At 46.3% G+C, this 20,881-nt stretch overlaps 1 pseudogene; it reads right to left on the bottom strand.

Annotated features, from left to right (window-relative positions):
* Positions 1 to 4,767: 4,767 nt before the first annotated feature.
* LOC134728677 (uncharacterized) lies at positions 4,768 to 10,382 on the bottom strand (annotated as a pseudogene).
* Positions 10,383 to 20,881: the final 10,499 nt, after the last annotated feature.

The raw sequence follows: 20,881 nt of genomic DNA, 5'->3' as shown, positions 1-20,881 counted from the left end.
ACTCCATGGGCCTTCTCAAACTCAACATTTGTCTCCGTCAGCCTGAGGGAATTTTCTTGAACTATTTCTTTGATAATTTCCTCCTCTGCATTTTCTCGTTGTCTTTCCTTGCAGTTCTCACTTTCATACACTGGATGTGCTGGGCTCTCCCGGCTTCCCAAGTCCTTCATATTTGCCATTCTGTCTTTTGCTTTCCTCCTTGGAGAGTTGCTTAACTTTATCTGAGGAAACTTCTATTGTATTTTTATTTCTGCTGTCTTATTTTTAGCTTCTAAGAGTTATTTTTTCTTCCCTGCATACTCCATTTTTACAGTATCCTACATTTTCTCCCTAAATATGGTACCTTCTATTATATCACAGAGAATATTTTTGATGGTTTCTGTTTGGTGGTGGGGCTGTTACCCTGCATGGTCACCCTTTCCTTTAACTTTTAAGTCTGTCTTAGCTTTGGTCTTTAATTTTCGTGTTAATCACATTCCTCAAGCTTCTTATGATCTTTGGTTTGCTGAGGACATTTAAAGTGAGGCATTGAGAGGCTGCTGGAAGGCACCAGAACATGCATGAGGCTCTCTGATGAAGTTCACTGTGAAAGAAATAGGCCACTTCCTTGAAGATGCCCTGATGTCAATATCTTTAAGTCTTTCTCTTGGGCTGGCCAGATTCTCTAGAGAAATGTACTCTGATCTGTGACCTGGAACATGGAGACCTGGCTGGCAGGATTCTGGACAGTGTAGGAAAAAGAGTAATGTTGCAATGGGGTCTCAGTGTCCACCATGGGATTATTTACTAAATCCATTTCAAAGCAAGACAAGAAAGAAATGAGTGTGAACTAAGCAAATCCAAGAAAGCAGATTCCTAAACCAGTAGCAGAAAAAACAAAAATTGACTCTGTATTTGCAGGCAAACCCCTAGAAAGCTCAGGGTTTCATAGAACAAAGTGCCTGTAGGAGTAGGGTGAAGGCAGGGCAAGAGGACTGACACACAGCGAGGTGACACCATGACCTGCAAGGGCCTGCCACGTCCTGGCAGAGGGCTGGAGGATAAACGGGGGCAAAGCCCATTCCCCTGCAGTCAAAGACACCCATACCCTCAACACCATAACCCTCTCCCCTTGGCTTTACTTAGCTCCTCGCTCCTTCCCCATCCTTATGATGGATAATGTGGTAGCTGACGTTAGGCTCCCTGAGGTCAGCTCTGTGACCAGCCTAGAGCCTAGTGCTGGGTAGACCTTTAGAGACTGAGTATCTTCTTTCTAACAAGTGACTTGCTGATATCTACACCTACTGAGTGTTGAAATGTCTCTGCTACGTGCCTGTCTGGTCCATGCTCTTCCTCTTTTCTTAGAATCTGTCCATTCTATGGAGTGCAGGGTGTAAGTCGCTGGTGTCTTCTGACAGATAACGCAAAGGGAAACAGAATTGCTGCCATGTTTCTGACGTGGAAACATGATCACATATTTTTTACTTTTTGGAGGAAAGATCATGAGGCCAAGCTCACTCACCAATGTGCAAATTTTTAGTTATCTCAAGAAAGTAAGCCAAAATAAGAATATTGAGGCTTTGCTATATTTGCTAACATTATTCTAGTGTCCCAAATCGCAGGGGCTGGTAGCCCTTAGTGACTAACAAATGATATAATGGCAAAAACAATACAGCAAATCCAATTTCTCTTTTACAGTTTTAATATTTAACTCTTAAGTTTTTCCAAAATAAGCGCGATGGACTGAGTATCTGCATCTCCCAAGATTCCTTTGTTGAAATCCTCATCCCCAATTTGATGATATTAGAAAGTGGGGTCTTTGGTAGGTGATCAGGTCATGAAGGTGGAGCCCCCCATTCACAAGGGGGCTCCACCCTCATAAATGGATTACTGTCTTTATATAAGGGACCCCAGAGAGCTCTCCCATCCTCTTTCCGCTTGTGAGATATAAGGAAGAGTTAGTTGTCTGCAACGTGGAAAAGGCCCTCACCAGAACCCAACCCTGCCAGCACCCTGACCTGAACTTCCAACCTCCAGAACTGTGAGAAATAAATTCCTGTTGTTTACAAGCCACTCAATCTATGATACTTCGTGATGGCAGCGCAAGGCACCTAAGACAATATGTGACAGTAACCTGACCTTCATTATGTAAAAATTGCCATCATTATTAGGACACTTTTGCAAGACATACAAAAAGCCTATTTTTGCCTTTTCTAAAACTCAGTCTTAGCCTTCCTAAATGATACATTAACAACTCAAAGCTCATGGAAATAAAATATTACAAATGCAGTTGTAGTTTATGAAAAATTCTGTTTTCAATCTCACTACACAAAGCTTATTTCTTTTGCTTTAGGAAAACTTATATTTTAGTATATAAGTAATGGACATAGCAAATATCTAAATCCCAAAAGGTATAAAGAAAATAGCAAAAGACATTCATTATTTCACGTCTCATGTAACTGCTAGTGGCATTTTGAATTTTTTAGGCTCTCTCAAATGTATATGTTGTGTTTTTAACATCAAGAATGATTCAATAAGAACAATTTTTTGGCCTGTTTTCTTTTTTTAATCAACAGTGTACCAGTCCTCCACATCAGAGGTTATTTTTCTTTCTTTCTTTTTTTTTTTTTTTTTTTTGAGATGGCGTCTTGCTCTGTCACCCTGGCTGGAGTGCAGTGGCACAATCTTGGCTCACCACAACCTCTGCCTCCCGACTTCAAGCCATTCTCCTGCCTCAGCCTTCTGAGGAGCTGGGTCTACAGGTGCACACCATCATGCCCGGCTAATTTTTGTATTTTTAGTAGAGACGGGGTTTCACCATGTTGGCTAGGCTGGTTTTGAACTCCTGACCTCATGATCCCCCCACCTTGGCCTCCCAAAGTGCTGGAATTACAGGTGTGAACCACCGCACCCAGCCCCAGATGCTATTTTTAACCATAATTTTTAGCCATTATTGATTTAGTAGTTCCCATGTTGGATGTCCGGGGCACGTAATGGTTGTCAGTACTGTAAATGATGCTGCCAGGGGCATCTATTTGCATCCACCTCTGCCTGCACCACTGATGTTTTCCTTGGTGTAGACTCCTAGCGGGGAAAATTACTGTTGCAGAGATGAAGGGTATTTATGAGGTTTTGATGCATGTTTTTGAATTGATTTCCAGAATGATCATACCAGCTTATTCTTCCCTGAACAAAACCTCCAGAAAGGCAGCTATAAAGCACTTGCATCTTGGTGCTGATGACAAGGTCCCCCTTCCCCACCCTAAAGAGCCCACAGCAGACCATATAAAACCTTCCTGTCTGCCTGTCAGACTTTGGTCAGAGTTAGGATATGTGCAATGTCTGGCTCTTGCCAGACACAGCCTTAGAAGAGTTAAAATATTTTCTATTAAAATGTCCTGTATTCCACATTCCACTCTGTGCCTCTTCCCCTTCCTCACCAAATAAAGTGGCCTTATGGCTTCCAGAGCCTGTGCAGGTGGACTCCGAAGCTGCCTGAAGGGTGGACTGGGATCCCCGAAGTTTCCTTCACTCGTGTGTCCATCCATCCATCCAGCATCTCCTCAGGGACAGGCAGGATGCCAGACACTGGGAAAGATGATGACGAAATCTCAGGCCTCACAAGCTCTCAATCTATATGAGGAGACAGGTGTTTAACAGGCAGGCAGGTGTTTAACAAGGTCCTTGGCCGTTTCTGCTATATGAACAGACCATGAATGTTTATTGCCCTGTGTTTGTATATCCTCTTTCATGGAATAACTTCAGCAGCAAATGATCATTCACTGAGGACCTGAGCGCCCAGGCTTGACTCACTTATTCCATACTAAAGGAGGCCATTGTCATACCCATTTCACAGAGAGGGAAACTGGGGCTCAGAGTGGTAGCCAGGGTCATCTATACAGCATTACCTACCCAAACAGCTCCTCTCTCTGGTGCACCTGGTGGTCACCATCTCAGGGACTTTCCATGGAGCTCAAGCAGGGTTAGGCTTCATGTAGATTAATTCAGGCTTTTACGATCAAATTAGAGTGCAGTCCACCTGGTGGCAGCCCCTAGAGTTGTGGGGGTGGCACATGTGGGCAGGGTGTCTGGGGCCTGTTTCTCACCAGGAGGAGTCTGGAGGGGCAGGCTGGCTGGGCATCCAATGGCAGGGGGTGAGGGCACTGGGCTGCTGCGGAGCCAGGTGCATCCCACCTGCTTGGACAGCAAGAATGTGCGAGTTCCCCATGGGGCCTGTAGCTGCTGTGGAAGGTGGGCAGGCTCAGAGGTCTTGGAATGCCCCACCTAAGCCGCTGCCCAGGTGAGGGGCCTGCAGGGCTGACCATTAGGAGCAGCAGCTGCAACGGTTGTTTAAAAAGGCAGGAGGTGAAGGAGCTGCAGTTTGGAGGTCCCAACACGAAGTCTCTGAAGACCCAACTGGTGGTCTTTGCACTGAGGCCACTTACAAAGGTCCCAGTGACATGTGTCTTTGTTCTTGTCATCCAAACTGCAGAGGCAGTGAGAACAACAGGAGGCCAGGCCTGAGTAGAAAGTAGTGTCATCTGGTTATGTGATTTCTTCCCAAGGAACATGACTTGGTAGAAGATGGAACTGAGGAACTGACTGAAATCACATCTTTCTTTCTCCATTGAGTAGCCAAGAAATAGGAAAGTCTGCAAGGTCAGGAGATGTGCCCAAATCTTAACTCATAGGTGGAGCTATGCTTGAGATAATGTTTCACACACTATGTCACTTAAGAGGAAAGTAGTTGGGCCAGGCATGGTGGCTCATGCCTGTAATCCCAGCACTTTGGGAGGCCGAGGCAGGCGGACCATGAGGTCAGGAATTCAAGACCAGCCTGACCAACATGATGAAACCCCGTCTCTACTAAAAATACAAAAATTAGCCAGGCATGAATCCCAGCTACTCAGGAGGCTGAGGCAGGAGAATCACTTGAAGCCGGTGTGAGGTGAAGCCAGCTGGACTTCCTGGGTTGACTGGGGACTTGGGGAACTTTTCAGTCTTACAAGGGGATTGTAAAATGCACCAATCAGGACTCCGCAGCTAGGATTGTAAAATGCACCAATCAGTACCCTGTAGCTAGCTAGAGGTTTGTAAAATGCACCAATCAGTACTCTGTAGCTAGCTAGAAGTTTGTAAAATGCACCAATAAGCGCTCTGTAAAAACACACCAAACAGCGCTCTGTAGCTAGCTAGAGGTTTGTAAAATGGACCAATTAGCACTCTGTAAAATGGACCAATCAGCAGGACATGGGCGGGGACAAATGAGGGAATAAAAGCTGGCCACTCCAGCCTGCAGGGCAACACGCTCAGGTTCCCCTGTGGAAGCTTTGTTATTTCACTCCGCAATAAATCTTGCTGCTGCTCCTTCTTTGGGTCTGTGCCAGCTTTAAGAGCTTTAACACTCACTGTGAAAGTCCGCGGTTTCATTCTTTAAGTCAGCAAAACCATGAACCCAGCGGCAGGAACAAACTCCAGACACACCGGTAGGCAGAGGTTGCAGTGAGCCGAGATCATGCCATGGCACTCTGGCCTGGGTGAAAGAGCGAGACTGCATCTCAAAAAAAAAAAAAAAAAAAAAAAAAAAAAAGGAAGAAAGCAGTGCTGATTCCTTGGTTAATTTATTCAATTATTAATTTATAAACCCACATTGATTAAGTGTCACTTTCTGCCTGACAATGCAATAGGGGAACACATTGCTGTGTAAGCCCAGCACACGGGCCCTGCCACCGAGAGGCCCAGGCCTAGGTGGAGACACCTTGCCATCGATAGAGCATATTAATGGTGCTCTATGAGATCATGAATACTCTACATTCTTTTAGAATAAAATGTAGTACTCTTACCATATTATGTGTGATTTTGTTCCGAGAAAATGGCTAAGCAGTAATACAGACCTGCTTCCCATTCAGCCTGGACTTAATATTAGGTTGAACCACATAAAGTTGCGAGTTTTGCAGGTGGAAATGGTCAGATAGTGCCAATATCAAATGGTCCAGACCCAGCAGCCAGAAACATCCCTGGACTGTCTCCTCCCAGGGCAGGACATAGATGCAGGATCCACTGCTCAGTGTTACATTCAAATCTGTACGTGAGAGTTCCTCAAATGTGAGATCATCCGGCATTTACAGACACACAGGAGCTCTGCTGTGCCCAGGCTCCCACTTCAGGAGACGAAGGCTATGGCTTCAAGTTGGCTGGAAGTCGTGCCATCTCCCATCACCCTTATTAAAGCAGGGGATTAATAATCCATGGCTCCTTCCACACACATAACCAGAATGGCAGAACCTTAACCTCTCACTGATTCCTTTGAGATTGATCTCCGCAGCCTATCCATCGATGTCTTTTGTTTACTTTTGTTGTCTTTTGATAGCTAAAGCTGGTGGTTTTTGACCACCTTAAAAAGAGCAACATTTATAGAATAAACCTAGCTCAGCTGAGTTCTTAGCTAAGGCTTGGCAGTCTCTCTGACCTGTTTCTGATTCAGCTCAGCACCAGCTAGGAGGCAGGCTTATCAGAGCGCAGCTAAAACACATTTCCATAGAACATTAAAAGTGCTTAAAATGGGCTTGCCAAGTGGCTTCTCCCCATGAGCCTGGAAGGTCAGATTTGGTGGGCCACAGCCCCTGGCTCAGCCTCGTAGAGATGAAGACCTCATGGCTACAGGGCCAGGGTCTCCAGTTTCCATGTGTTCAGACCTGGCTTGTCAAAAACAAGTCTCCTTGGGCAAATCACCTTATGTAGCTTCAGACTTAGAGTTAACTAAGCTCAAAACTTGTTTATTTTGTACATGTTGAAGTCTTCAATGTTTCAAGCTCTACTCCAGCAAGATGAAATTGACGTTACCTATTAGCAATGTGTTCTTTTTCTAGAAAAAAAGAAAAATGGGCTGAGCTGAAAATTCGGGAGGAAGGGAGAGATGAGTGGCCAGGGCATTGAGGGCTGCAGGTACCTGCACAGAAGCGTCTCAAGAGCTGAATGTAAGGAATCTCCTCAATGTTCTCATGCTTCTGTTGAAAACCACAGTGAAGCAAACCCTGGAAGAACATTGCAAGTGGGCCAGAGACTCTGAGGGCAAAGCCAAAGGCAGATTTAATTAGTGTTTTCCCTTATGGGATATCTGTGCAAAGGACTTCACCTGAGGCATGGGCACCCTAAGATGCATGCCATGACCTGCACATCACTCCATGAACTCACTCCTGCCTTTGCCATCAGCCCCACCATGCTCCTGCTCCTGCTGACTATCTGCCTGCTCTCTACGCAGCTCCCTTAGCACCCCTCAATGAGTCTCAGCCCCAGAATGCCCCACTCCTGTAGGAGAGCATCTCTGTCCAGCCCCCAACCAGCCACATCTCTCCCAGTTGAGCTGTGCCCTACCACCTCTGATACCTCTAGCAGCTTTTATCATGTGGCTCCCTAAGGATTTGCCACCTCATTCTGTCTCTGTGGTTATGAAGTCCTTGGAGACAGGGACTCCCTGTTACTCATTTTTATATGAATCACACAAGTCTAGCCTATTGTGGGCAGACAATACAAATGCAAATTTAAAAACACAAATGGAAGCAACAACACAAACCCTTCTACCAGTCCAATTTGTAGGGATTGAGGATTGGAGTCCCCTCCCTAACATCATCCAGTCAGCAGCTGCACCCCCTGCTCTGTGCCAGCTGTGGGTCTGGCCCCATGGGAGCCCAGGGAGGACAAGACACTCAGGCTACTGGGCACCTTGTGATGAGGGAAGTCCTTTTGAAAATAGGACAGGATTGGCATCAGGCAGACCGTGTTCCTCTTGAGATAGAATCTGAATCATGCGAACAGACTTGAGTTTTAACACTTGAGGCATTTATTTAGTTTAGCCAAGAGAACTGTCTTAGAGGTGATGTCAGAGTTGTGTGCCCTCCTTTATTCCACAGGCAAGCCGATTCTCCTGTGCACCAGGTGCAAGGTGGGGCATGGCTGTGCCCAGGTGAGCCTCTGCCCTGCCCCATGGAGATGCAATAAGGACGCACCTGTGTGGTATGCCAGTGCCAGCCAGTGTTGCCAGGCAGAAGACATGCGAATGGGGGGATAGAGAGTAACTGGGCGTGTTGATCCTAAAAGCAAGGTCAGATGGGAGCCCCTCTGCTGGGGGACACTGGGTAGAGTGTGAACAAGGAGAGGCATGGCCCTGGAGAGGATGCCCAGGCAGGTGCAGGTCCTCCAGGGAGAGGCAGGCCAGGGACGGGTGCAGGGAGAATGGGGGCCGAGCCCGGGGTGAGGGAACGAGGATGTGAGGCACGGCCCTGTGGCTGTGCAGTAGGCCAAGACTGCTAATTTGGAGAGAGATGGGAAAAGTTGAGAAGGTGTTAAGCAGAGGAATGACATGGTCTGACTTACCTGCAGGCTCCTGTCCTGGAATAGTGTGAGGGGCCAACAGCACAAAAAGGGAGAGTGGCCAGTCGGCCTCTGCAGGAGTGGGGCAGGTGGGAAGGAGGACTCCAAAGAGTGCCAGAGGGACCCTCTGCAGCACCCGAGAAAAAGAGGAGCCAAGAACAATTTTGGGACCACCATGGTGGACACCGGTGAGGGTACAGGGATTGGGAGCTCAGGCTCAGCCTCCCTGTGGCAGGACTCTGTGGCCTGGTGACACTGCGAGGACCCCATGACCTGATGATACTGTGAGGACCCTGTGGCCTGGAGATACTGCGAGGACCCCGTGGCCTGGCGATACCACAAGGGCCCCATGGCCTGGGCATACTGCAAGTGGCTAACTTGGGACACGAGTGGCTGTGGGCCGGCCATACAGTGGAGGCAAAGTCCACAGTCTTGCTAAGTGACTGAACGTAGAAAGCAAGGGCAAAAGCAGGATGAAGAGTGACCCACAGGCTTTTGGAGAGAGCAACTGTGTGGTGTTCCACAAAGAGGGGGAGCCCCTCCTGCAGCCCTGGTTGGTGGTGTCACAGCACTCAGTATAGGATGCTGCCTGGAGGTGATTCAGCTGAAACTCCACTGGGCGTGTGGCCTCCGAGACTACACCTGGCTCTGCTTAGACAGGCAGTGATGGGGTCCAGATGGGTCTCCAGGGCTCTGCCCAGCCTGTCTGCCCAGGCAGCCCACTGTCCTTCCAACAGGAGGGTTGGGAGGATGGGTGACAGTCACCTAACAAATGAATTGAGAGGAGGGAGGTCCCTTCAAAAACTGGTCCAAATTCTCATCTTTATTTTCTCCTCCCACTAATTTCACCTAAGTAGGCAGCAGAGGGGCTGAGTCTTCTTTGTAGCATCCCACTCTCGTGGTGTGTGAGAAGGTGATGGAGCACGTGTCATAGTGTGTCAGCAGAGGTACACAGTTTCTCTCTGAATTGAAGCATTTTTTTTAGACAATGTCACATCAAACACACAAGTACGTCTCAGGGACAGAGTATGTCCCCAGGGCTGGGCTGAACTGACAGTATTGCTCTTGCAGTACTAGCCGTGGAAGCCTGGCCAGGGCACCAAACTTAGTTGAGTCTTTGTTTCTCTATTTGGCAGAGTACTTAGCTCAAAGATATCCTGGCTACCTCACAAATTGCTGCTGTTTCCTGTAATTTTATTTTGTGAAGTAAATGCAGAGACGTGCTGGTGTGGCTATCACATCGGCATGCACACAGGAGGGGATGAGTAGGGACTGGCTCTTCTATCCTCCCTGAGACTCCCCGTGCTCTGGGGTGTGCAGGGCTGTGCATTAAGTCACCTGGCTGCCGGCTTCCATGATTCTCCCTTGCACCTGGGTGAAGGTCTTTGGGTTTTTCTGCTTGGCACTACCTCTACTTCTATTCAATACTTCCCGCCGTGTTCAGCTTGTGAACTTATGAGACAAAAGTAGGCTCAGTTGCTTTGTTAGAGTTTTGGTGTCAAATAAGGCCAATGAGTCACAAACCATCTATAAAATGAGAGAGTAGTGTCTTCCTCAGAGGGTGAGGTTGAGGAGCTTGAAAAATGCAGAGTGCAGCCCTTGCCACTTATTAAGTGCTCGGTTTAATCAGAGAGAGAGAGAGTCTGTGAGAGAGAGAGAGAAAAGAGAGAAAGAGAGAGGATGAGAAAGAAAGAGAGAGACAAAGAGAGAGGAAGCAAGGATGAGAGAGAGAGGGAGGGGAGGGAGGATGAGGAAGAGAGGAGAGAGGATGAGAGAGAAAAGGAGAGAAGTGTGATGGCTCATGCCTGTAATCCCAGCACTTTAGGAGGCCAAGGTAGGTGGATCACCTGAGATCGGGAGTTTGAGACCAGCCTGACCAACATGGAGAAACCCAGTTTCTACCAAAAATACAAAATTAGCCGGGCATGGTTGTGCACGCCTGTAATCCCACCTACTCGGGAGGCTGAGGCAGGAGAATCTCTTGAACCCGGGAGGCGGAGGTTGTGGTGAGCCGAGATCACACCATTGCACTCCAGTCTGGGCAACAAGAGTGAAACGAGAGAGAAGATAAGGGAGAGAGAAGAAGAGAAAGAGAGAACAAGGATGGGAGAGAGAGAGAGAATGAGGGAGGGAGAGGGATATTGAATATTTGGACTGTCTGTGTGTTTAGAGATAACTTTTACTTGTTGAACAACTGACGGGGCATGTTGCTAACTTCACTAAAATCCCATGAAGGACCAATGAGTAGAAGAGGAAGCCGAAGGCCAGTAAGATCCAGTTCTTTACGCAAGGTCCCAGCGCCAGTCCGTGGCAGAGTTGTCCCCTGGCCCTTGTATGACTGTGGAGTCTCTTCCCATTACTCTTTCTAGTTTGCTGTGCTGTCACTCCAAAGGCTGATCTGATGGGGTCCGGCCAGTGAGACAGCAGTGCCCAGGAGCCTGGGACACAGGACAAGGGGCTGCGTCGAGGGGAGCATCTGAGTTTGAGAAGAGTACACAGACTGGAACGAGGTTAGGGCTTCCGAGCTGGGGCAGAGAGCCAGACAGGGGAGAGTGCAGAGCAGGATGCAGCTGGGAGTCTGCAGGCAGTTGGGTGGCATTAAAGATAAGTGCAGTGGTGAAGATTGCTTCGAGGGCATCTACACCCTCCCCGCCAATCTGCCACTGAAGAACACAGAAGGAGAAGATATGGGAGGGAAGAAAAGGAGAGTTCCAGTTTGGATGAGTTGGATTTAAAATGTCTGTGAGGTGTCCCGGTAGATATGACCAGTTTCAACTGGGGACGAAGTCTGAAGCTCAGGAGAGAGGGCTGGGCTGCAGATACCTGGGGGAGAGCACGATCCCTGGAGCCTCTGGCTCAGCTCAAGTCATCAGCCTGTGCCCTGGATAAGATTCCCAAATCCTCAGTGTGAAACAGGGAGCGTGATCTTGTGGGATAGAGTGAGGTCATTCATGTGAATCCCTTTGAACAGTGCCTGGCACATGTAGTACAGTCTTTAAAAAACAAACAAAAAACAAAAAACAAAAAAAAACTATTGTGTGTACTTGAGGTTTACAATATGATGTTATAAGGATACATAGTGAAATTGTTACTATAGTGAGGAAGATTAACATATCTAATATCTCACATAGGGGTGTGTGTGTGTGTGTGACAAGAACAGCTAATATCTACTTATTTAACAAAAATCCCTAATGCAATACAGGTTTATTTGCTACAGTCTTCATGTTGTTCATTAGGTCTCTGGATTTGTTCATCCTACATAACTGCTACTTTGTATCCTCTGACCTACATCCACCCTCTATCCCTCTGCCCTGCTCTCCCCGCTTGCCCACCGTAACCACTATTTTATTCTCTATCTCTGTATGTTTGATTTTTAAAATTACACACATAAGTGAGATCATGCAGTATTTTTCTCTCTGGTCTGGTCTATTTCACTTAGCATAATGTCATCCAGGTTCATTCATATGTGGCAAATGGCAGAATCTGCTTTTTTTTTAAAAAAAAAATAAGGCTGAATAATATTCTATTGCGTATCTATACAACATTTTCTTTAGCCATTTGTCCATCAGCAAACACTTAGGTTGTTTTCTATCTTGGCTATTGAGAGTAATGCTGGAGTGCAGATATATTTATGAGGTGGTGGTTTCATCTTTTTTGGGTATATAGCCAGAAATGGGATTGCTGGGTCATATGGTAGTTCTGCTTTTAATTTTGTGAGGAACCTCCATACTCTTTCCCATAACGGTTGTACCAATCTGCATTCTCATCAACGGTGTACTAAGGTTCCCTTTTCTCTATACCCTTACCACACTTGTTATCTCTTATCTTTTTGATAATAGCCATTCTATTGGCTATGAGGTGTTAGTTATCTCCTTGTGGTTTTAATTTGCATTTCCCTGTTGATTAGTGATATTGAACACCTTTTCATCTATGTATTGGTCATTATTAATGTCTTCTTTGGAAATATATCTTTTCAGGTCCTCTACTCATTTTTAAAATCATGTTATTCTGCTACTGGTCATAAGAGTTCTTTGTAGATTTTGAATATTAACTCCTTATCAGATATGTGGTTTGCAAATGTTTATACCTAGTCAGTAGGTTACCTTATCATTTCACTTATTGATTTCTTTACTGTGTAGGAGTTTTTCAGTTTGATATTGCCTCATTTGTTTTTGCTTTTGTAGCCTGAGCTTTTGGTGTGATATCCAAAAAATTCATTGCAAAGACCAGTGTCAAGGAACATTTGCCCAATTTTTTTCTTGCCAGAGTTTTATGGTTTCAGATCTTACATTTAGGTCTTTTATTTATTTCAAGTTTATTTTTGTGTATAGTGTGTAACAAGAGTCCAGTTTTATTCTTTTGCATATGAAAATAAGTTTTCCCAGCATCATTTATTGAAAAGACTGTCCTTTCCCTGTTGTGTCCTCTTAGTACCCTTGTCAAAACTTAGTTGACCATATACATCTGGACTTATTTCTGGGCTCTCTAGTCTGTTCCATTGGTCTATGTTTCTGTTTTTATGCCAATTCCATACTATTTGATTACTATGGCTTTGTAATATAGTCTTAAATGAGGAAGTGTAATGCTTTCAACTTTGTTTTATCTTCTCAGTGTTGCTTTGGCTCCTCAGGGTTTTGTGGTTTCAGAAGTATTTTAGGATATTTTTTCTTCTGTAAAGAATGCAATCAGCATTTTTATAGGGATTGTGGTGAATCTGTGTATTGCTTTGGATAGTATAGACAACAATATTAATTTTTCAATCTATGAACATGGGATGTCTAGTATAGTCTTAAAAATATGTTTATGAATGGAAGTTGAACTCGATGTCATGTGTGTCATCTCCAAATTTGGTAAAATTTATCTTTTTAGATACAGTGAAATATAACACCAGCCTAAAACTGTTTTGGACCAGGGCTTTCTGATTAAGACCAAGTGGCTATGATTTGGGTGTTTACAGATTTTACATAGTGTTCATATTCATGAGAGAGGGAAAACAAATCACCTGAGTGGGTTATATAGGTTTGGCCTGAAAATTTTGTCCTGTTCATAGCTAGGTTGACTCTAAAATTTATAATCTAAGCCAGGACGTATTTGTGAATGAACGAAGAGAGGGCATTTCATTAATGACCATAGCTTATGGTCAAGGGAAGGCATCGTGAAGGATGACAGCTTTGGGAAATGATCAGGGCTGCAGAGCATGTCAGAAGTCCAGGTGCCTCATCCCATGCCCCTCTTCCTCCTCCCTCGCAGCTTCCTCATTCAGCTCCAGCTGTACTGGCCCTGGAACATGCCCAGGCTGTCACTCTCAAGCCTCAGTGCTCATAGTTTCCTCTACCTGCTGTGTCTCCTCTCCAATTTGACCCTTCTCACCCTTCTGACCTCAGTTCTTGTATGTCTTCCTGACTCTAACACCTCAGTATCCAAAGTTGGCTCTTCTCAAGTTCTCACTGTCAGCACACCTCAAGATAATTCCCTCCATGGCTCTTATTGCAATAATTAGCTAATTGTCTTCGTACCCATTTACATGTGAAATCTGCAAAGACAATGACCGGTCTTACCTTCATCTTCAGCACCTAAGACTGTGCCTGGAATACAGCTGCCACTCAGTAAGCATGAATCCAAGGAGTAAATAAACTAAGCAGGGCTCCACAGATGCCCCTTTGAGGATTCTTTGCCTTGAAGGCTCATTGAATCTATAATGGATTATTGATTTAGCTATTTTATGTTTTCCCATTTAAGGTCAGTGGTCTGTTAAAGAAATGTGTGTGCTTTCCATACCACCTGGAATACCAGCTGCCACCTGAAATACCCAGTTGACCCTCCCCACCTCTGCCCGTAGCTAACTTCTGAGGTCTTATTGCCTTTAGGGAGCACTTGCTGATCCTCATAGCATGAGGTTTCTTCTTGGTGCCCTCCTGCCCTGCAATTTGATAATTTCATTTGCATTTGCCCATTTCAGAGTGTGTCTGCCTCTTCTATTACCTAGATGCTCCTTGAGCTCAGGGCGCTCCTGGCACAGAGCAGAGCTTAGTCCCTCCGTGGGTGTGTGAAGGACAGGCAAGCTTGCGTACATATGCCAGCAGCCAGGGACACTGATGGAGAGGGGCTTGTAGAGGAAGACCCAACTCCACAGGGGATGCATTTGAGCTCATATCAGTTGCAGATGCCAGATGCTAATGGTGGAAGAAAGTTATTCTGAATAAAAGGGTGGTTAACATTCTGCAAACATTTTCTATCTCAGACATGCACAGAGTAATTTTGATGAAACGTGTTGGTTTACTGAACCTTTGGTATTATGCACATTCACAGAAATGCATTTGGACTTGGGTCTGCCTTGGAGGACTATTGTGGAGGAACGTAATCAAATCACTTGTGAACTCAATATTGCTTTCCTGTGGACCATTTGGATGTGGCTTTAATAAAAATGCTTTTTTTCCCCTCTCTAGCAAATCATTTCTGTGTGCAGCCATGAAATGTTGTTGCACTCCTAGTTTATTGCAGATTTAAATTACTTGGATTATTCTGTTGAACAGTGGCTCCCCAAAGCACAATGAATCAAATCATTAATTACCACTCGAGTGTGTGTGATCCATTGGAAAGCATTAAGCTCCACTCAGGAGCTCATTTCGTGATGATGACTTCTGAGTCAGTCCCTGGGGCCCCAGATCAAATAGAAACTTCCGGACAAGATGTTGCCATTTGCTCCCCTGGGCCTGAAATGATAAATGCTGCTGTGTGAGATAGACCAGGTGCCCTGGGCTTCCTCATTCTGTCAGATGGGTCCTGTTTTCATGCCCCATCCAGCAGGTAGCGAACAAGCCTCACCTGACACCTGCATTTCCGCACCATGTCTTCCTATTTTGTACTTTGTCCATCCCTCAGTTGACAACAAGGAAAATCAGCTTTCTAAAATGCAAATCTGGTCACAACTTTCCCTTTTAAAAATGCTTCATGGCCTTCCCATTGCCCTGGAAGGTAAGTCAAGCTCTTCGTCTAGCTGGACTCCTGCTAGGTCTGGCCTCTCCTGCCTCCCCAACATCATTTCCCACTACTTCACCCCGCCCTGCACTGCCTGCCAGATGGCCCTTCTGGTATCTCCACTGTTAGGCTTCTATAAACAGCCCCCATAGACCACCACCGTTCTTTAAGCAATGGACTTCAAAGCACAGCACTGACATCATTCTGTTCAGGAATCTCTTATGAGGCCTCTGGCAGGTTGAGAGTGTTGCCCCAGGGGACCCAGTACCCTCTGATTCCCAGGAGCAATCTGTCCCCGAGTAGATAGATATAGCAGTGTGGTCTCGAGGGCACCCCTCACGTGCACACAAACGACATGGGTGTCTCATGTAGAACCTGTGAGCTTGTTCTGGGGGACAATAGGGAGTGGCAGAGACTGTGATAGGGTGTCTTCACCCTGTGTGAAGCATGATGTGGCTTCATCATGCTGCTGAACCGGAAGGTGAACCTTTCAGTGACTCAAGAGGTAGGACACCTGCCTTATCTGTGAAGACTCTGGACTTTCTAATGTCGAAGGAAAAACTAAGTCGCTTTTGTGTGCTTTGCCTTTACAAATATATTTTTACACACCGTATGTACTAAGTGAAACCATTGTACAGATGAAATGTGGCCCACTGGCCACTAGCATTTTTTTTCCTCTGGTATGGATGTAGACAGTGAATGAGAAAAGCCACCTACATTGGTGAGTTTATAGTTATTGACCTCCCAATGTGATTGTGTGCTTTGAGTTGGGACTGAGGCATGCAGATAGTGGGTGTGGCAGGAGCCAGGCCTCCGCTGAATCCGTGCTCTCTCCCTCCTCTTAGGCCTACATTCAGCTGGATGACTCTTCCCAGAGCTCTTGCAATTGGGTGTAGCCAGGGGACTGAGTCTGGCTAATGGCATGGGGTGGAAGCAAACGTGCCCCGCTTTGACCCTCGGCCCATAGAAACCCATTGTGTTCTCTGTTCTGTCTTCCTTGGCCTGCCCTGCAGAGGGTGACACCCAGGATGATGACCTCAGGAGCTTCTTTCAGCCAGGTTCCCAGATAACTGGGTGAAGCAGAGCCTCCCCTCCACACCCACTCCCTTATTAATTGTACTTTACATGAGCAAAAAACAAATTTCTGTTGAATGGGGCACTGAGATTTTAGAGTTCTTGGCTTGCAGCAGCTCATGCTAATGTGACTAATGCAGCCTGGCTTCCCCCCACGGGCAGTGACCATGCCCAGTGGGCCCCAATCCCAGGTGGGTGAGGCTACTGACCGCTTTAGCTCTCACCCCAGAACAGAGTCCTTGGGTTTGGCCTCGAGCAACCCTCAGCCCTAATGCCCCTTAATGCTGGTGTTGAGTGTTGCTTTCCTCATGGACAAAGGAGGCAAGGGAAGCTGGGCCTGGAGCAGTCGCACACCCCCAGTTGTCTGACGCTGGATTCCCTCATGGTCCAAGGCACAACTCAGGAGAAATGATCCACTCTTTTGTGTGTCGCTCTGCCCTCTAATCTATCCACCCTAGATGACCCCAGGGTCAATGCACCAGCGGTCACCTATGCCATACCTTTCACTTTCTCCACTGTCTCTTGATTTTTACCCCCATCACCTCTCTCTGATTCTCTGGCTCTGGCCCTGAGCATGACAGTCACCTGTGACCTTGGGCTTCCAAATTCCCAAGGCCCCTGGGTCCCTCAACTACTTGGCACTTCCCTGGTTTGAGAGTGGGGGATCTCCCACTCAGCTAATTTCCAAGTGAAATAGAAACCTGTGGGCCTACCCCAGCTGGGCCAGACCCCTTCCCCCAATTTTATTCCCAAGGAAGGAGCACACATGGCTAGCTCTGGAGCCCTGAGTTAGGGAGACTCACCTAAGAGGAGATGAGGGGCTCCTGACAGTGAAGCTACTTTTGCCTCCTCTGCTCCGTCAGCAAGCAAGGCTCACCACCCAGGACCAATCTTGGACTCTGGGCTCGACACCTGCTGCTGTGGCCTGGATCATGGAGCTCAGATCCCAGGATCAATGCAGCTGCCTGGATCATGGAACTCGGATCTCAGGATCTATTCTCGACCCTAGTTATATCAGTTTCCTTCCCTGCAGGGACTGATTCTGAGACAAGAGGTACTAAATGCTTAGCATGTGGATGCACTTTGCCCTGCCTGTCCAACTACAACCAAACTCCCAAGCAGAAAGGAGACAGGTTGTCCTATGGCCCTGACTCAACCCAGTGGTGGCTAAACCACTTTTTATTGAGGGTCATTGATGCAGAAAATATAATCTTAGGTCCATAAGGCAAAAGTAAAACATATATCTCAAATTAATTTACCTAAGCATTATTGAGAATCTATAAGAGAAATTTGAAATGGCCCTTAAATAATTCAAGCAAATTTTGTCTAACAAACAAGGCAATTGCTTTATTAAATTAGAATCACCACTCATTACTTAAGAACACACCCCTGCAGGCAGGAAAGGGGCCTGGATGGTGGGACACGTCATGCATGTCCTTTATTCTATGTTGGAATTGCTTGACTTTTTTTAAAAAATGAGTATTACGTTGTTTTTAAATTAAAAATTAGGCCAGGTGCAGTGGCTCATGACTGTAATCCTAGCATTTTGGGAGGCTGAGATGGACGAATTGCATGAGGTCAGGAGTTTGAGACCAGCCTGGCCAACATGGCCAGACCCCATCTTTACTAAGAATACAAAAATTAGGCGGGTGTGATAGTGCATGCCTGTTATCCCAGCTAGTAGGGAGGCTGAGGCAGGAGAATTGCTTGAACCCGGGGGCAGATGTTGCAGTGAGCCAAGATTGCACCGCTGCACTCCAGGCTGGATGACACAGTGAGACTCTGTTTCAAAAAAAAAAAATGTAAATAAAAATTGATAAAAGGAGGAAAAAGGGAAAGAAGAAAAATGAATAAGGGAAAACAAAACAAAAAAGAGAAAAAGAGAGCGAATAAGGAGATATTGAGAGTCACAGGAGGCATATTTTACAGGGTCGGGGGAAGAAGGGGAGAGCAGGGAGAGTCAGCAGAGAGACGGGGGAGCCTCCTGCCCCGTAGGGCTTCCGTGTCACCCAGCACCTTAGTGAACCAGCACATCTCTTTAACTTCCATTTATGTTCAAGTCTTCCTTCTGAACCTCTGATTTAAAGTCGCAGCCATCTAGAGACCAGAAGTGACTCTCCAATTTTCACAGTAGAAACCATGGAGGGGCAGGGATCTGGGTGGGGCAAGGAATCTAGGCAAAGGCCAGACATCCCAGCTCAAGGAAGGGCTCCATACTTAGAGCAGGAGTCAGTGGGCCCCTGACATTTCCCACCTTCAATTCTTATTTTGCTCTTTCACAAAGCCATCTGCCAATCAAATAAACCCTATTTCAAACAAGAAAAGACTTCTTGCAAGGGCCGTAGAGTAAGAGGATGCATTAACACACACACAGTTGGTGATGTGATGCGGATGTCACCTGGTCACGGTCTCCCCTGCTGGCCTTGGGTGTACATCCTTAGAAGTCAGTGCTGGCTTTACCTTCTGTGTGTGAAATAAGCACACACAGTTATTAAACTTGCTTAAAGGCAAAATGAGGGGAGACAGAACAGTGGACTCAGGTAGATTTCTCCACTGGCCTGGTTAATTTGTAGTCCTCAAAAGTCATGGTGAATAAGGTCTCAGCACTTGAGTTCCTCCTCATTTCTTTTTTCCTTTTTTTAGGCTTGAGGTTATTTTTATAGTTTTTATTTTTATAATTTTATTTTAGTTTCAGGGGTACAAGTGCTACTTTGTTACATAGGTAAATTGTGTGTTGTCGGGTGATATGGTTTGGCTGGTTATCCACCCAAATCTCATCTTGAATTCCCATGTGTTGTGGGAGGGACCTGGTGGGAGGTAGTTGAATCATGGGGGCAGTTCTTTCTTGTGCTGTTCTCGTGATAGTGGGTAAATCTCACAAGATCTGATGGTTTTAAAAGGAGGAGTTTCCCTGCACAAGCTCCTTCTCTTTCTTGTCTGTTACCATGTGGGATGTGCCTTTCCCCTTCTGCCATGACTGTGAGGCCTCCCCAGCCACATGGAACTGTGAGTCTATTAAACCTCTTTCTTTGGTAATTTGTCCAGTCTCGGGTTTGTCTTTATCATCAGTGTGAAAATGGCCTAATACAGTAAATTGGTACCAGTGGAGCTGGACACTGCTGAAAAGATACCTGAAAATGTGGAAGCAACTTTGGAACTGGGTGACAGGTAGAGGGTGGAACAGTTTGGAGGGCTCAGAAGACAGGAAAATGTGGGAAAGTTGTGGACTCCCTAGAGACTTGTTGAGTGGCTTTGACCAAAATGCTGATGGTGATATGGACAATGAAATCCAGGCTGAGGAGGTCTCAGATGGGGAAGAAGAACTGGTTGGGAACTGGAGCAAAGGTTACTCTTGTTATGTTTTAACAAAGAGACTGGGTGCATTTTGCCCCTGCCCTAGAGTTTTGTGGAAGTTTGAACTTGAGAGAGATGATTTAGGGTATCTGGCAGAAGAAATTTCTAAGCAGCAAAGCATGGAGGTGATGTTAAGGGCATTCAGTTTTATAAGGGAAGCAGAGCATAAAAGTTCCGAAACTTTATAGCCTGACAATGCAATGGAAAAGAAAATCCAGTTTTCTGAGGAGAAATTCAAGTCAGCTGCAGAAATTTGCAAAAGTAACGAGGAGCTGAATGTTAATTGCCAAGACAATGGGGAAAATGTCTTCAGGGAATGTCAGAGGTCTTCATGGCCGTTCCTCCTATCACAGGCCCAGAGGCCTAGGAGGAAAACATGGTTTCTTGGGCTGGGCCTTGGGCCTCCCTGGTCTGTGCAGCCTAAGGACTTGGTACCCTACATTCCAGTCTCTCCAGCCATGGTTAAAAGGAGCTAAGGTACAGCTTGGGCTGTTGCTTCAGAGGGTGGAAGCCCCAGCCTTGGCAGCTTCTACCTGGTGTTCAATCTGCAGATCCACAGAAGTCAAGAGTTGAGGTTTGGGAACCTCCACTTAGATTTCAGAGGATGTATGGAAATGCCTGGGTGCCCAGGCAGAAGTTTGTTGCGGGAGCAGGGCCCTCATGGAGAACTTCTGCTAGGGCAGTGCAGAAGGGGGTCAAAACCCCAACACAGAGCCTAGTGGAGCTGTGAGAAGAGGGCCACCATCCTCCAAACCCCAGAATGGTAGATCCACCAACAGCTTGCACCGTGAGCCTGGAAAAGCCACAGACACTCAACGCCAGCCTGTGAAAGCAGCCAGGAGGGGGGCTATACCTTGCAAAGCCACAGGAGTGGAGTTGCCCAAGGCAATGGGAGCCCACCTCTTGCATCAGCGTGACCTGGATATGAGACATGGAGTCAAAGGAGATAATTTTGGAGCTTTAAGATTTGACTGCCATGATGGATTTTGGACTTGCATGGGGTCTGTAGCTTTGTTTTGGCCAATTTATCCCATTTGGAACAGCTGTATTTACTCAATGCCTGTACCCCCTTTGTATTTAGGAACTAATTAACTTGCTTTTGATTTTACAGACTAGTGATAGGCAC

Source organism: Pan paniscus, chromosome 13 (assembly GCF_029289425.2).
Source record: "Pan paniscus chromosome 13, NHGRI_mPanPan1-v2.0_pri, whole genome shotgun sequence".
Taxonomy (NCBI): Eukaryota; Metazoa; Chordata; class Mammalia; order Primates; family Hominidae; genus Pan; species Pan paniscus.
The sequence above is the reverse complement of the archived record's forward strand: the minus strand, read 5'-3'. Positions and strand labels throughout refer to the sequence as shown.